The following is an 18,194-nucleotide window of genomic DNA, read 5'->3' as shown; positions in this document are numbered from 1 at the left end:
GTTTTTCAGTGGTATTTGGTGTGTAGTTATTAACTATTTCCATTGGCAGTTATGCATTCTTTTACTACCAGTATTTCTGCTATTGACGTTTTTTGGTGCTAATTTTTTTTTCTCTTGATAAATCGAAACGAAATACTTTAATGTGCATGGTAGCCAAATTTTGTTACATTTTGTCCAGTACATAACACGCTATAGGGCTCCTAATATCTCCAATTATTTCTTGATCACCCTATATATGAAATTTTAAACATAATTCCGAAGATCAAAGTCTTTTTTTCAAGTATGACTTCGGAATGTAAAATGCTGATTCAAATGTCACTTCATTCTACTGAAACATTTCAAATTTACAATATGTCTATGAGACCATTAATATCATTAATTAAAACTAAATTGGCGCAAATGTATTTAGAATTTACTCCCAGCACAGTCATTAAAATAAAAACTCACTCCGAAAAAATAAAAGAAAAATGTGTCTACCTATTCTGATTTTTGAAATGTAAATATAGCATTTGCATTAAAATTGAAATTCATAAGTATAAATAAACTCATGCGCATTAACCTTTCAGATTTTAATCATTTTGTCGAGAAAAATATGCATATTTGAAATTAAGGTCGCCAAATTTCAAATAAAGCTGAAATTTAATTTGTCTTTTCGTTATATTTGTAGATACGATGAGATGAATCCATGCTTTACATTAAGTTATTTTATAAAACTACTTAAACTCGGATTTTTGATTTCAAATTATTATTTTAGAATTTGAATTGATATTTAAATTCTTGTCAAAATATATTGGATTGCATATTATATAAAATGAAAATAAATTAAGTTTTAATGAAACACGAATATTCAATGCCTAAAACGCAGCCATATAAGTTCAATCATTACTTTTCATTATTTTCACTAATATTCAGTGCAATGCGAAATAACACTAAATGCAACCAATTACGCTCATTTCAGAAACTGTGACAATTTGACATAACCATTAACTAGAAAGAGTAAAAATCACTAAAATGAAACAGAAAATAAATTTGATCTTGACATATTAGTTTAGAAATCTAATTAGATTTTAGTAGAACATTTTTCTTATCAAAACTGTTTTGATGGAAATTGCTAAAAATAAACAAACAACCCATGTAACAAACAGATTCAATTTAGCTGACATTCGAACCAAATTATTTCCCTGCAAAAAGTATTAGAAAAATGAAACCGATAAGATTCTCTGTTTGGAATTTGATTAAGAGAAATTATGGAAATTCCTTGATTTATTAAAATAATCCAGTATCTCTTTTTTGAGCAATTAATTAAAGTATAAATATAGGATTCAATAAAAACATGAACAAATCAATTATACAAACGCAAATAAAATATAAATTTAATACTGGAATGAGAATTTTTTTTCAAGTTATTTTTGAAAATGAACTTTAGATTTTCTTTCTTTCAATTGCGTATATTGAAACCAAAAATTCAATGAATATAAATGCAATAACAGAACATTTTCAAATTGTTTTTTTTTCCTTCCCTTGAAAGGTTTGTCTCAAAAATCATAATTCAATATTAAAAGGAATTTTTCAAAACTACCATATAACTATCACTTTTAATTCTTCTGAAAAATAATGTTAGCGAAATATTTTTATTTCGTAATTCCAGTTTAGGCTTTTAAGATGTCTCAAAAATCATAATTTAATAATAAAAGGAATTTTTCAAAACTAACATATAACTATCAATTTTAATTCTTCTGAAAAATAATGTTAGCCAAATATTTTTATTTCATAATTCCAGTTTCGGCTTTTAAGATATTCGATCATTATATGCTTTTATTTTGTATTCTGACAAGCCTCAAGAAAGAGAATATTACAACCAATTTCTTATTATCATTCTGATAGAACATTGAAATTCTTTATATAATTACATTGATAGGACATTGAAATTCTTTATATAATTACATTGATAGGACATTGAAATTCTTTATATAATTACATTGATAGGACATTGAAATTCTTTATATAATTACATTCTAAATTTCAATTTTTCATTATTATTCTATTTTCAGTAAATGTATATTCTGTATTAAATTGATTGAATTATTCTATATTCAATTAATTTCATTTTTTAAAACTTAATTATCAATTGATAATTTAATTTATTTAAATTTTGATGCTATAGTAAAATTGAAAAGATTCTAAAACATTTCTAATGATGAATTATACACTAGGGACTGAAAAGTGGAAACAAAATAAAAATAAGAAAAATCAATTTTTATTACATTATAATTTGAATATTTTTAAATACATACATTATATATAACTTATGACATAACGAAAAGCTATATTCGCAATCATTTAAATTTATTATACACTAGCCGCCTTTGGCGACCAGGTGGTTCGCCAATCTTAATGCTCGTTAAAATTTTAATAATTCAATATTTTATGGAACTCCCATTTTAATTGCTTCTTCATTGAAATATTTTAAAACTTCAAATTTTAATAGTCATATAATTCACTCATAATAATATAAAGGCCTTCAGCCATAACGTAATATGTATCTCTCTAATTTTCTGTTAGCTAACGTAGAATTTATGCTTTAAATTAAAGTGGAAATGATTAAACTGCAATAAATATAATAATATTTTTTTACTGAAACGAAGCATATATTTTTTTTAAATATGAGTACCGAAAACTGAGTCGCTGATTATTTAAACCTTATGGGCACTAAAGAATATTTTTCTTAATTTATATAATATCTCAAGAAGTTTTCAACAAAATTTTCTCAGATTCATCATGAACAGATCGATTAATTAACATTGTTTAGTTTTAAATGCATCAAACACTAAAAAAATAAACAGAATCGTTTGAAATAATTTGTCGAAAACATATTGAACCTTCAAAACCAAGCCCATATCCGTTGAAAATACTTGTCAACAATCAGAACACAATGCGCATGCGTGAAATTTCAACGCCAACTATGGCAACGCAAATGCATGAAATTTTCTACTCCAGTTGGGGTAACGCTATGCAGATTAGAAATTTTTAATTTCCTTTATTCTGTTTTATTTTAATTCAAAAGTGCTTCAGAATGAATCTGAAAGATCGATTCATTAATAATGTTTAATTTTAAATGCATAAAACATTAAGAAAATAAACAGAATCCTTTGAAATAATCTGCCGAAAATTTCTTAAGCCTATCCTCTTTAGCGTAAGAAAAAAAACATTAGCCTTACTCATTTGGCGGTGGGGAAATGAAAAGATTTTTTGGCGGGAAAGTAAGTTTTTGATTAATAATTAAAATTCTAATTAAAAATTCAGAAAAAGGGACCCCAGGTGCACATTCCCGATCTCCAAGGTTGGTGTCTTTGGTAGCTGTAGGTCGAACAGTCTGACCTGTAGAGAGCCAACACACACACACACACACACACACACACACACACACACACACACACACACACACACACACACACACACACACACACACACACACACACACACACACACACACACACACACACACACACACACACACACACACACACACACATTGAGCTTTATATAAGTATAAATTAATCACATTTATAGATTAATGATATAGTTCTTGGATGTGGAAAGCTTTCCCAGCTTTATGTTGCAGTTCTGTTTCAAATGCAAATGATTCAGTTCTCATTTTATTACAACTTGTAGTGCTGTTTTAGAGTAAATATGCTTCACATATTTTTTAAAATTAAATCTTCTTTATACAATGACTGCAAAGGGCAATTATCGTAAAAATAAACATTAATTTAAACCTTTCTGAAATAAATTTTCCCATTTGAAATCTAAAAAATCATTAAAACCTCATTTACTTATAGACCTACGAACGTCAGCATGATAGAAGGATTCATTGACTTTATGAAATTAATTTTACTTTTAAAATACCCAATTTTTTACTTTGACATGGGATTTTTAAAAAAATTATTTGAGATTACAGTTCCAAAAAATTAATTTATCATATTCCTTCCTATCATCGAGATATTAATCCATTATTTTGCATAAGATTTATATCTGAAAGCAACAAAACAGATTTCACGACGTTGTCCTCGTTTGGGAACATTGCATTCTTAGCAACATCTCTCACTTCTACATGTGAAACGTGTAACTTTTTGCCAAAAACGTACTCAACATGTATAACATGCAAAACCACTTTATATGTGAAGCAAAGATACTGTTACCAACTTCAAACAATTACTTTTAAAATGATGAAATATTTTCATTTATTTTTGAAATTTTAATTTTAATATCTTTTGAAACATTGCTTTAATTATTAGAAACATTCATTTTTTTCATGTTAGTGTATTAATTTTAATATTTAGTAAATATTTGAATTAAGATAAAGTATTTTCATCTTTCTTAATTTAGATACATTAGATTTAGCTTAAAATATTTTTTGTAGAAAATATAAAAAAGGTTTTTTTTAACATTTTGAATCACTGAAATTACTTAAATTATGATTGAAAATATTTATGAACTTAAGATATTTTTTTAATTATTGTACAATCGCAATATAGTAATATACGACTCTAAAAAGTTCTTACCAAAAGATAGATATAGATGGGATGTATCCAGGTCAGGTTACGTTTGCTAACGAAAGTTAATTAATTTCTTCTATAGAAAAATCTAATTTCATTCATTGGAAGATTTTTCTTCCATACATTTTTAAAAATATATTTCACGCCAGTAAGAGTTAAATGTGAAAATAAATGATACCCTTTTTGATAAATTACAAGACGAATTTTAAAATGAATGTATTTAAAATCATATAATTCCATTTTCATAATATAAGCCTTATGATGGACAAGTTTAATTTTTTAGCTTATAAAAGAACAAAAGTAGCAATGATTGATTTTATAGTAAAAACTAAGAATTATTGAAACACAATTCTGAAATATTGCCTTAAAACAACTTAAATTCACTGTAGATCTTCTGATATCTTTATAAAGATATAAAAATTGCTTTTTGGGAGTAGTTTCAACTACATTCTTTTCTTTTTGAAGAACATGAAAAGGGTTGAGCTCAGAAAATTCGATGTCTAATGGGAACTAATGACAGATGAGTTCCTTTTAAAGAAAGATTGAAACATTGAGAGATGTCGAATTTAGTAGAGAAGAAATCTTTGCTTTCTGGAATATATTTCATTCGATAGAATATTTTTCAATTCTTACTTGTTGTAACAACAAAAATTTAAGCAAAAAAGAGTAATAAACTTCTGAAAGTTTAATTTTAACTGCGAAATAATAATTTTTTATTATATTTGATTGCTATTTTTCCGAACTTTTTGGTGCCATTTCAGTTAATTTAAAGCTTTATCGCATTCAATTTAAAGAATCTAAATGCTAAAATTGAGTGGTCTTATCCAATAAATAAGCACTGGAGTAAATTTATTATATGAAGTCCATTCTCAAAGATACCGAACTTCTAAAATGAATAAATAATTCTTAAACACTTCACTTCACCTGTAATGAAAGATATTCGTAGCAAATTTTTGAAGAAATAAATGATTTTTCTAAAAATTATCTACCTGATTAGCATTTTTCAATTTTTTTCTGAAATTTACTGTTGTTTCTAAAACTTGAAATGAAATAAAAATAGAAAAAAAATGAACGATATATTAAACCATACAAATTCTTTACATTTTATTTTTTCTTATTAGGATTTTTAACTTCTCTGCTAACTTATAATATTTAAATTTCTCACTTTATATAGAATATTAAATTATAAATTTTACATCTTTTAGGAGACCTAAAGAAAGGTGCTGTAAATATGGATAGTAAATAAACCAGGAGAAACTTGCATATATTCATTACTGCTTTTGTATGAGAAGATCCCTTAAAAGTACTGTAAATGACAAAACCTGTTAAAGATCAGAATATAAAAGAGGGGCAGTTATAAATAAGCAATTTAGACTTTTCTTGCAAATTGAGAACACTCAAATCAAACACAAAGCATCATTACACTGTTATCTGCTTATATACTGTTATATCATAGCTTCTCGGAATAATGTAATAAACTAAAATCATGCACAGCATTGCCATTCTCGTATAACTTGGCAGTTTATGCTATTTAGACTCACAAAATTAAGTACAAGTATTTAAGTAGGTTGACTGACTCCGAAGTTTGGTATAAAGCTACCACTTTTGTCTCAAGACCATGTACAAAATTTCATTTATCTAGATGATTATTTTAGAATTATTACACTCACTAATCACACAATAATTATTACACTCACTAACGGACAGATATATAACAGATCTGCTATAACTATTTGAGTTTGATATCAAAAGTACATGCAAAAATTCAGCTATATATTGTGTTGAGTTTTTGAGTTATGATATTCACATGCATATAGAGGGACAGGCATGTGTAGTATTTCCCATGAAATTTGAAACAGAGCTATCATTTTCTTTTTAGGATCTCATACCAAATTCCATTGTTCAGAGATATTCAGACAGATATATAATTTGAAAAATTCAGAATATGGTAACACGAAGCTTCTTCGAATTCTCGAAGACAATTTCTTTAAAGATATATTATCTTTATATCCACGAAGAATTAAAACAAATAAATAAATAATAAAAATAATAGGAAATTCTTGAATCAGCATATTATGCAATATTTCGTTTCGTTATTTCATATATTATAAGAAAATGCAGTATTTTAAGCATCATCTATCTGAGATATTAATAGGTCAACTTTTCTAAAAGGTATAAAATGAGAAATCTTTCGGTGAATAAATAAGCTATATTTCCTTAAGAAAGGTTAATAAAATAATATGAGTGCTGAAAGTGAAAACAATTTCCAGTAAATTTACGCTGTAAGAGATATAATTAAAAGAAATCTTTCGGTGAATAATTAAGCTATATTTCCTTAAGAAAGATTAATAAGATAATATGAGTGCTGAATGAAAAAAAAATGGTTTGAAATCTCTGAAATCCTTGAAATATTGCATACTTTTCAGTGAAAACTTCTTTTAGCCAATTAAAAGTCACATGTTATTGCAATCTTTTGTTGATCAGCCTTTTAAAGTATTCTATTAAATTCCGAACCAATATCTCTAACACTGATCTTTCCAATTTAGACTCTCACTGAAAAACGTGATCTATTTTATGCTCTAAATAAATTAGCAAATGCATTTCAATTAGCAAAAGCATTTTTGCATAACTCTAATAAAACGAATGCTATGTGAAAGGGAATGTAAGCTTTACACATGACGAAACAGTATTTTTATCGAGTAATTCAATTCACTATATTCTCCTCTCTAGTCAACAGGAGTCTCGTTCACATCGCTGCCTCATAAATGAAGGAGAGAAAGAAAGCTCTAGGCATCAAAGAAAATTTCAGAAAAATCAAATTAAATGCTTTTTTTCCCATTCTTTCCCCATTGATAGAAGAAAGAGAACCACGAATTCGTACTACTCTCGGAAACATAGAACTCGAAAAAAGAAGTAAAAAGGCATTCCTTTTCTTTCTTATCCGAACTGTTTGTGGAAATGGTGGAACTCCTTTTGCATCTGTGTTTGCGAAATCTTAGACAGAAAAATGGTGTGAATATTTTAAGCTATAGAATAGTGTATAATCTTAAATAAATATTTGCCGATTCTTTTGAGCAATTCTTCAAGTGAGAATTATTTCTAAAAAAGAACAGTCGTTCTAATTTTTTTTTATTTATAATAAGATAATATTGAATTTAATTGATGCATTAGCTATTCCTTACATGGAAGCTCTTTTCAATATTATTTCAATTTCTTTATAAATATCTATAATTCTTTTCTGTATTTATAATTTTTGAAGAAAGAAAGGTTTGAATAAGTATAAGGGATACCATGAACTTTCTAACATCATAACGTAATTCTGAAACTGTTTGCTTTTGATCCTAAATTTTCAAAAAAAAAAAAAAGTTCAATTTCGTGCTTTCACATCAAATTATTTTCCATTTTTGTCCATATCGTAATAATTTTAGACAAGCAGTATCAAAGCATTTTGGTTTCTTTATGTAACTAATAATTTTCAAAAACAATATTTAATTTCTTTTCCCCATTTACTTTTTATTCTTATTTCACTTGGCACATGTAATTGCCATGCTTAGCCTCATTTTTCAGTTGTTGATTCGATGATTATATTCGATGTGTGCTTTCGTAAATATGAAACATTTTACATATCCGTTTTTGAATCTTGGTACTTTAAATAGATATGAGACCCAATTTCACTGCGAAAAGTATGAAAATAATTACCTTATGTTAGTTATCTCTATTATTAATAAAGAAGTATGCACATATTTGTTAGTTCTTTACAAAACTAAATTTCTGGGCAATAATATTTTCTAGAGCGGATCAGTGATAAAACACTGATCAAAATTGGATGAAAGATAAAGCATTGAACAAAATTGAATAAAAAATAAAACTGATCAAAATTTGATAAAAAATAAAACACTCCAATAATATTCGCAATCATATTTAATATGAACAGTACTTTGGACTCATTATAAGCGGAAGCTGATATTGAAACCTAATGTTCTCACTGAACATGGCTCAGCCCATACAACTATTCAGTTGACGGAATGGTCATATGAACTTGTCATTTTATAAGTCATTTCACATTATTATTATATCTGCCAGGAAATGAGAATGTGCTATTTATATGACAACTACTCTTCATTATCGTGGTGCCTTTTGAGGGAGAAATAAAACAGAAAAAATATTATGGAATATGAAGTAATCATAAATGTTAACGCAGACATACCCTGAGACACTCGGATAAATATGAAAGACGAAGCGCCATGATAGCATTGGCGGAGACTATGATTGAGTTTCCAGGGACTATCACCGGCTATGGTACATCCCTTACCTTTACCGTATTCCCTTACCATAAGTAGCACGCCTTATCATCTGCATGGTTTGTCGATTCCACACCGTCTTTGTACCCATCAGGGTGACGTGAACCAACCACAATATTGGAAACTTTTTCTCTCATTATATGAGGCTATCCCGAGGGATATGAAGTAAATAAAATAAAAAATAAATTTTATAAGAATAAAGATAATAATATATAATAACTACTATTAGCTTTGTTGCTCCTCTCTCTGGAAATTATTTAATAAAATTGAAAAAGGACTTCCACAATCAAATGATTGCATTTCTGTGAATACTTGGTGCCATTTATTGAATTAGAACGCTAGAACATATATGTAATATTATTGCACAAATAGAAAAAAAATGGACGTTTACTAGGCAAAATTATTACCGAGAATATTACTGTCGAGCTTCCAAAGAGTAATGTTTTAATACATTTCTAAATGTATAAAGTATATTCAAATGAAGTAAAACTGCCCATGACATAGTTTTTCGAGGAGTGATCGTCATCAACTGATAACTCGACTTTGTTCTTCTCCAAGTGATGAATGATTTCAATTTTAAAATATAAATTCGTCCTGGTTTGGGTAGTTGCAAAAATCGTATTCGTTTTTTTAAAATTTTTGATTTTAATAATCATTCATAAGAAAATTTTCTTAGTATAACTATTATTTGTAACAAAAAAAAAAAAAATGCAAATATGCTTGTACATCTTTTTTATTTTAAGATAGTCAAACCTGAACATATATGGATTGATAGTTTTATATGGATAGTATATATGGATTGATAGTTTTTTATGGATTGATAGTTTCAAACCTGAACATATGTATAAAAACAATGCAAAATTTACACGTGCATCGATGACGTCCGAATTTTCGGTGGTTTGGGAGTTTCTGAATTGAAAATCTTTCATTGTGCATTTTTCGAGCTTCTCGCTCGTTTAGATTTGCAGCTCTATGCATTAGGTGAATACCGACAAGCTTCAGATGCATGCAGAAATATATATAACAGCAAATAACAAAGGAAAATGATGCCTTATCCCAGGACTGACTAACTTCAATAGCTTCGTCTAATACCTAAACAAAGAATTTCCAAGCGCATATTCCAGTATCTCTCTCCTATTCCCGTTTTCTTTACCAAAAATTTAAACTGTGTAAAATATTTTTCAAGTAGCCAGCAACTCTAAGTCTATAATAGTAAGAAAGATGAATGTGTGTATGTGGATATATGTCTATATATATATATATATATATGTGTGTGTGTGTGTGTGTGTGTGTGTGTGTGTGTGTGTGTGTGTGTGTGTGTGCATATATATATGTGTGTGCGTGCATGTATATGTGTGTATACATGTGTATATATATGTATGTGCGTATATATAAATATGTGTGTGTGTGTGTGTGCGTATGCATGTGTACGTATGTCTGTATATATATATATGTGTGTGTGCGTTTATATGCATGCATATGTGTGTGTGCATGTGTGTGTAAGAGCATAATAATTTGAACTCCTAATAATTCGAAGATGACATATCTTACATTTGCATATTATGTCAAAATAAGGCAAAATCCTTTTATCGTCTGAAACTATTTTTGAATTAAACTGAGAATATAAACCACATCTATTGAACCAGACGATATTTTAAAACACCGATAATTGATTTTCTCCGACGTTTATTAATGTTTATATATAAAGTTCAATTTTTGATCAAAAATATTAAGTATAAGAAAAATTTTAATGAACGTTTCGAAGTAATTAATTAAGTAATCGAAATTTCATTAATAATAAAATATGAACATAAACCAAATAAATTTTGTTTTTTATATAAATTTTTAATTATCTGTTTTAAAACTCTTCTCTAAGTGTTATTTCAGAATTCTAGTTATAAATTTGGCAATAGTTCTTCGTACTTTTTTCGTTTCTTGTTTCTTATTTTTTCCACATAAAAAAATATTGAAGTGAACAAATAATCAGAAAAATAAATTTGTTTCACAGAAAAGCTAACTTTTTTAACATTAAGTGCAGTTAAATTTTTAGGAAATTTTCGAAAGAAAAAATAAAAAATAAAATGTATGTTAAATTTTTAAATGACTGAAATTTTTATAAATTTTGTGCTTTCAAATGTTTTCAGTAATCTTCAATGATCATATATGAGAAAAATCCGGTTTTGGATAAAAACTGTAGATTTGTATAGTTTTTCGATTCTGTAATTTTTATACTTTTACCAATTGCAATTACATATGCATTTTTTTTGTAGATAACTTGAAGAATTTTACAGCAGAGTTTAAAGAGAGAAATTTTTTTAAATCTCAATGAATGAACTTCGGAATTCTTTTCAAAAGAACAAATAACATTGTCAAAAATATTTGTAAAAATTTTCAAAAGAAAATTAACGATGGAATCATTAAAAATCTTATCATTGCTTAGAAAAAATAATTTACTAATTTCCATATTTCAAATCGTTATCAATAATTATATTTTGAAATTGATAAATATTGAAGAGGACATTGCTAGAAATTGAAATTATTTTCATTTCATCTGGAATAATTTGATACTAAGTTAATGCTTAAAAAATAGAATTTCATTTAATTTCAAATCAATCGTCCCATACATACTTACCGAACTACAATGATTTTTTTTTATATTAAGACAATTGGAATTATTCATATATGCATTAAACAATGTCAGAGTGTAAATTCTAACTGGAAGGAAAAAGGAAAATTTTTATTTATTATATATAGATATCTACTTTCAGCATTTTTAAATTACATAAATAGAATATATTTGAAATTTTTGCAATCAATAAATATTGTGTTAAAAAAACTATATTTTATTTTTTTATACATTCATTCAGATTTATTTGCAAAATTTATTATAAATATTAAATACACTTACATCCTAAATATAAAAAATGTCTAATTATGTAATTAAAAGGTAACGAGTTACAAAACTTCTAAATTATTTAGTTTGGATATTTATTGGATTTGGATAATTTGGATATTTATTAGCATAAAATTTTAAAATTCAAAAAAATTCAAATTCAAAATTTTATAAGTTGTTCAGTTTTGCTCTTATAAAAGAGATTTATTTTTATTTAAAATTTTATTGCGTTGAAAATGCTTTATTTAATATGAATAGTACGGCCGATGAATCATATTAAAATATGGATTTCAAATTTATTTCAGAATAATACATATTGGGCACGTGGAATACGACTATATACATCACTTGAATCATTCTTCCAAATGGAAGTATATACTTATCTCTAACGGTTAGAAATAAGCCATTGGAGCATGATTATGATGGACAGCTCATGTATATGAAAAGTCATTTATCTGATTGATAATATATCTAGATAAATAAAGAATTAACATTCTGAATATCATTTCATTTTTATCATAGCAGAAAAAAGTGTTATTAAGTAGAAATTACATTGCCTTTCATAAATTATAATAAATAATTTAAATGAGTTCACAGTGAAATCTTTTATCTAATGTATTATTAAAATTATATGAAAATGTGACAATGCGAAATTTTTTACAGACATTGGTTCTGAAAATACAATATTTGAATTTAGAATAAAACAGAAACCATGACTTTCAATAAAATAATAAAAAGCGTCTTAAACTACTTTTTAATGCAGAGAAGCAATTAAGTTGGAACGTTTCTACTTTATTCTTTCAACGCTTTTTAGGAATTAAAAGAAAAGAAAAGAAGCGAGCACCTTAAATTACTGACATTCCAAAATGTTCTAATCCACTTCCTTGACTTTCATACTAAATACGAAAATTAATTATGAAATATTTTTAATGGATGCTGAGTCTGTATCATTTTTTGCATCTAGAAGAACGAAGCTTAAAATGAAACGATAAAAAATGTTTTCTTTTGAATATATTTATTTTTCTATTGCTTTAATATTTAAAATTTTCTTTTAACACTTTTTTACACAAGGTCTCCTTTATCAAATGTATTAAATTTCTAAATATGGCTCATATTATTGAAAAATTTAAATACAATTTGTAAGTAAAGGAGGCGTTAGTAACAAAATTTAAGCAAATATGTTAAATAGATTGGGTTTATGAAATTTTGATAAATCTGAGGATTTTAAACGAATGAAATGGTTTCGTTTATAATTTTTTATTTCCTAAATTTTAAAGTAATTGTTTTTTTATAAAAATTACTCTCCAAAAATTAGAAAAATGTCCCTTTATAATTAAATGGATACAGATATAAAATTTCAAGCATAGTTTTAAAAACAAATGACGAACATTTTTAAATTCAAATGAAAATAATCAGGGTGATCATATAAAATATTAACCCACCAATTTTATTTTTAAGTATTAAATAACGACGTTTATTTTGATAAAATAATGATTTAAAGTCACAAAGAATCACATTTTATGTAATTTCAGTCTATTATACACTACTGAAAAAATTAATCATTAAACAATAGAAAGCCCGATTGATTATATTTTTAAAAATATTTTTGATATTTTACAAAATACTAATAGTTGAAACAAAAAAATCCCACTCCTATAAGATTAAAACTGACCGAATCCTGATGATTTGAATAACACTATTTAGAGCATTTAAATGGGAATCTTGAGGTGAACTGCAATTCTGTTTATAGCAAAAAACCATTAATTGTCCTAAAATAATAACATTTAAAATTTGGTCACAGTATACTGGGATATTCTTAGATTTAAAAGATTTTAGCCATTCAAGAATATTGACCAAACATGACTAACAGAACCTGAGGATAGTATAAAAATTTAGATTTTGTAAAATTTTGAGAGTATATTTATTAATTCAACTAGAATTAAATATAATTTCTTATGTCATTTTCTGTATTGTTATAACTTGGAATGCATGCTTACCTCTAACAATTGATAAATTATCAATGGGACAACAATTAGAGTAGATTTCTTGCTTGTCATAAAATATGCCGGATTTAATTATAGGTTATATTTCTAAATTATCTGTGAATCAAAACGTTTGGGAAACTAAATTTTAATCAATTGGGAAAATAATGTGTGGTTGAAACAATTGTATATAATTCGTACGTGTAGTAATTAGTAATGAAAAGATTTTTTCTGCATTATTTTTTATTAGTTATTTGATCGAACTCAAAAAATGAATTTTAAATTCATTTCGATCACTGATATAAACAAGAAAAAATGGTTCATTCAATATTCTATTAAATGGTGACCGAAGACATGCAGTCGATTTCATTTTATTTAGTGAATGAAGTTCTTAATGCATTCTGAAATCTCGTTTACCGATGATATTAGAATGCTATGTTTGTTTTATATGTAATGCTAAGCCTGATAAGCACTAGAATGTTATGTTTGAAATCACAGAGAAATTCTTGAAATATAAAATAGAAATTTTTAACAGGGATATTTTTACTTGCAACAATTTTAAATCTCGCTGACTTGCAATTACACTTTTTTTTTCATTCTACAAAAATCAATTCAAATCATTAATTTTCAACAAAAAGTAAGAATAATCTAAAATATATAATCATATAATATTTTACTTATGATTCTTTTTTTATTTTACAAGTATATGCTCTGTAAAAAAATTAAATATTTTTTAGAGCAATAAAATCAATTTTCAAGTATGGTGCTACAACTTAAACAATTATTCTCAATTATATATATAAAATTTGTTATGATTAGGGGAAAAATTTGATATTAATTAAAGTTTCTTTATTGGAAAAACGTTCTTTTGAATTTAAAGACGGTTCATTTTAAGCAAAGGTATTTTCGAAAATTACTGGAAAAGCAGATGACAAAAGTTTGCTTAAATTTAAACTAAAAATTTTTAAAATCTATTTAAGGTTTCGTTTTTTTTTCTCAAAAGAAACTTATACTAAACATAATATTTTTGTAGTCTAATAACCTGTGCAGTTGAGCGCCAAAAGACCGATACTTAAATACCTGTATAATGGTGGTATATATGCGTTTTTCATGATTTTTTGATATACCAGTAATTATGATGTGTCTTCTGAAAAGGTGTTTTCTGCAAAAATGTTCTCAGTAATAATAATAATGATACATCAAAATGGGATAAGGCATAATTTCAGTATTAAAGATGAATTTAGGATAGTCACATGATTTTTCTTAAATTTTTTTGGATTCCATTCTGAAATTAAATCTCTGATTTTATTCTTAACTATTAAATTTAGCTTGATTTTCTTGAAATTAATTACAACTCAATTTATATTTTTAAATATTTCTATAATCAAATACATTTTTAAGGTACCTTAAAAGATACACTATATCCTTATCTCTCTATAATTTTCCCACTATAAATATATAAGATTAATTTTAAATATGTCATTTTATTTCTGTATGAAAATAAAATAGAAGAAATAAATGTATTTTACAAAATTATAATTATGAATATAGACATTGATTAAATAATGTCAATAATCCAGTTGACAGTGAAAAAATATTTTCAAAATATTTCCAAATCCATTTACGAGTTAAGCTCAATATTTTGGCACAGAAGTAATGTAGTAACGACATTATAACATGCATATGCATTTGCAAATGTCGCTGCAGAAACAGCAAGTGAAATGGTGATAGCATTTAATGAAATAGAAAAATTTGCACCCCTAAAAATTCAAAAATGTCAGAAAAGTAGCATTTCGTTTGTTCTTGGTTAATTAATAGCAATTTACAATAAATAAAAAAAGGGTTTTATAAGTCTGAATAATGATATACACAATAATAATAGAATTAATAATGTATGACAATAATAATAGAAATTAGATATTTTAATTCTCATATTAGTGTTAAGACACTTCGAATGTATTCAGATCTCTTAACAGTCGAGTTCTAAAAAATGGGAACACTACTCTAATATGTTGAATCCACCACATGTATCAAAATGGCAGATATATACAGAAATGTAATGAGACACTGGTCCCAGCATCTTCTGAAAATATTGATGCAAATCAGTCATATTATTTCCTTGCGTAGTTAGTCTCATTATAAGAATAAAATATTTATAGATATTTTTAAATAGAATAATAGAATTAATAATTTATGCACAATAATAATAGAAATTAAATATTTTAATTCTCATATTAGTGTTAAGTCATTTCGAATTTATTCAGATCTCTTAACAGTCGAGTTCTGAAAAATGCGGACACTTATCTAATATGTTGAATCCACCACATGTATCAAAATGGCAGATATATACAGAAATGTAATGAGACACTGGTCCCAGCATCTTCTGAAAATATTGATGTAAATCAGTAATATTATTTCCTTGCGTAGTTAATCTCATTATAAGAATAAAATATTTATAGATATTTTTAAAGAGCGCCAGATCAATAATCCCATAGTTACCATTTTGGGGGAAAAATGAAGGTTCTAGAAAATACAAGAATTTCGACAATTTCTCTGTCAGGAGTAAAGATTTTAATTCCTTCTAGAAAATTCTATATCTTTTATTGTAGACTATATAAGCGGAGACATACATGACACGAGCATACAAAGTCTTTTTGTAGTGTTAATCGCTGGGTTAATTCTTTACTGCACAGTTGTTGTTGATTAATAATGACTTGCCTTTGAATGTGTGTGCTGAGAATTTCTACAGCTGCTACTTTTCTCTACCCTTCGGTTGTATTTTACGACATATGCTACTTGGAATTTTCACTGTACACTCACCGGATGATTTCGTTAACAATATGGGTACTATCCAGGGAGAACCATTTAAAATTAAAAAAATAGATATTTTAATTGTATTCTTTTGAGCATGCGTCTATTTCAATAAGCCAATTCCACATATGGTTGGATTGAATTCCTTGTACATTGATGTATATTATTTTTGACCTGAAATTGTTATTGGTTTAATCTACTATCTTGCCAGGTGCTGCAGGTACTGGGCTGCTGCTTTCTAAAATCGAAATGCGAGCAATGCTTATAATTTTTTAAATATTTCTGCCAGAGAATTCATTTAATTAATTCAGAATGCGATAATATGTAGTATTTGATACCACTGTATTATTAAAAAATATAAATTTATGGGAAGCTTTCGAAATTGCCTGTTCAGATTTCATGTATAAAAATACATTTCATTAATAGTTGTAACCAAGTGAAGCTTTATTATAGCAGAAGTTTGGTACTAATTAAATCAAGACAGTTTATTAATTTTTTTCTCATTAATTATACAGAGAAATAATTAATAAAGTAAAGAAAATAAATACCAAGCTTTTGTTTCTTTAAAAACAAAATTTAAATTCCCTTAAATTAAACAAAAATCGATAAAATTTACGTTAAACAGAAGGAAAGAATCTGATCGAAAACATTTAAGTTAAAATTAAATCAATTTAAAGCCAAAAACTTCTGTTTACCGTAGTATTATTATCAGACCTTAAAACCCTATTTTTATTTTATTTAATTCCTCATCTCTTTGCCTCACTCCGAAATTTCCATTTTAGTCTCTTATTCAAGTAGGTGCTTATTTATCTCCTGCTGCAAATAAATTAATGAAACAGGTTTTTACACTACTTCAGAATAATGACTACGATGCGAAAGTCAATGATAGTTTTGAATGCAGCAAAGCATCATCTTTTCTAAGAAATTCCTTTCACTTTTTCCTTCTCTAGTGTCATCAGAACTCTGATTTCCATCTTAGCCTTGCAAATGAAAGGGAAAAAGAAGGTTCCTGACACCAAAGGAAGTTTCGCAAAATCAAATTAAATGCTTTACCTTTCTTTTCCATTGAAAGAAGCAATAGTACAAAAACTCATGAATTCACACAATTCCGTGAACACTTAACTTGAAATAGGAAAAGGGAAGAAGAATATATTTCTTCTTTGCCCTGAGAAGTGTTCGAGGAAAGGGAGAATCTCATTTTGCATTTCAGTTCGCTTGCAGGTAGGAAGAAAAATGGTGTGATTTAGTTTTATTTTTTTCCAACAGGGAATAGGGTGTAATTTGAAATATATATTTGCTGATTCTTTAGAATAGTTCTTTCAAGAACAGTTTGCAAAAGTCGAAGTAAAAATGGTATTTTAAAAACAGATTTTACTGACAAAAGGGACAATCTATATTTAGTATTTTTGACACATAAACAAATTTAAAGGTTTGTGTCAGTATTTATTCAATTTTCTTATGAAACTCTTGACTTACATGGTTGAAGAAAATATGGCTATTTAAAAAAAGTATAAAAAAAAAGACTTTATATTTTAAAATGTTTTTCAAACATTCCGAGTCAGAAATTAGATAGTTATACTACGCGCTTATTTGTGTCTAGTTTCTAAAGTCAAGTCTTCGATTATTTGGATTTTAGTGAGTATTATTTTCA

The sequence above is a fragment of the Argiope bruennichi genome, chromosome 2, assembly GCF_947563725.1.
Source record: "Argiope bruennichi chromosome 2, qqArgBrue1.1, whole genome shotgun sequence".
Classification (NCBI taxonomy): domain Eukaryota; kingdom Metazoa; phylum Arthropoda; class Arachnida; order Araneae; family Araneidae; genus Argiope; species Argiope bruennichi.
The sequence above is the reverse complement of the archived record's forward strand: the minus strand, read 5'-3'. Positions refer to the sequence as shown.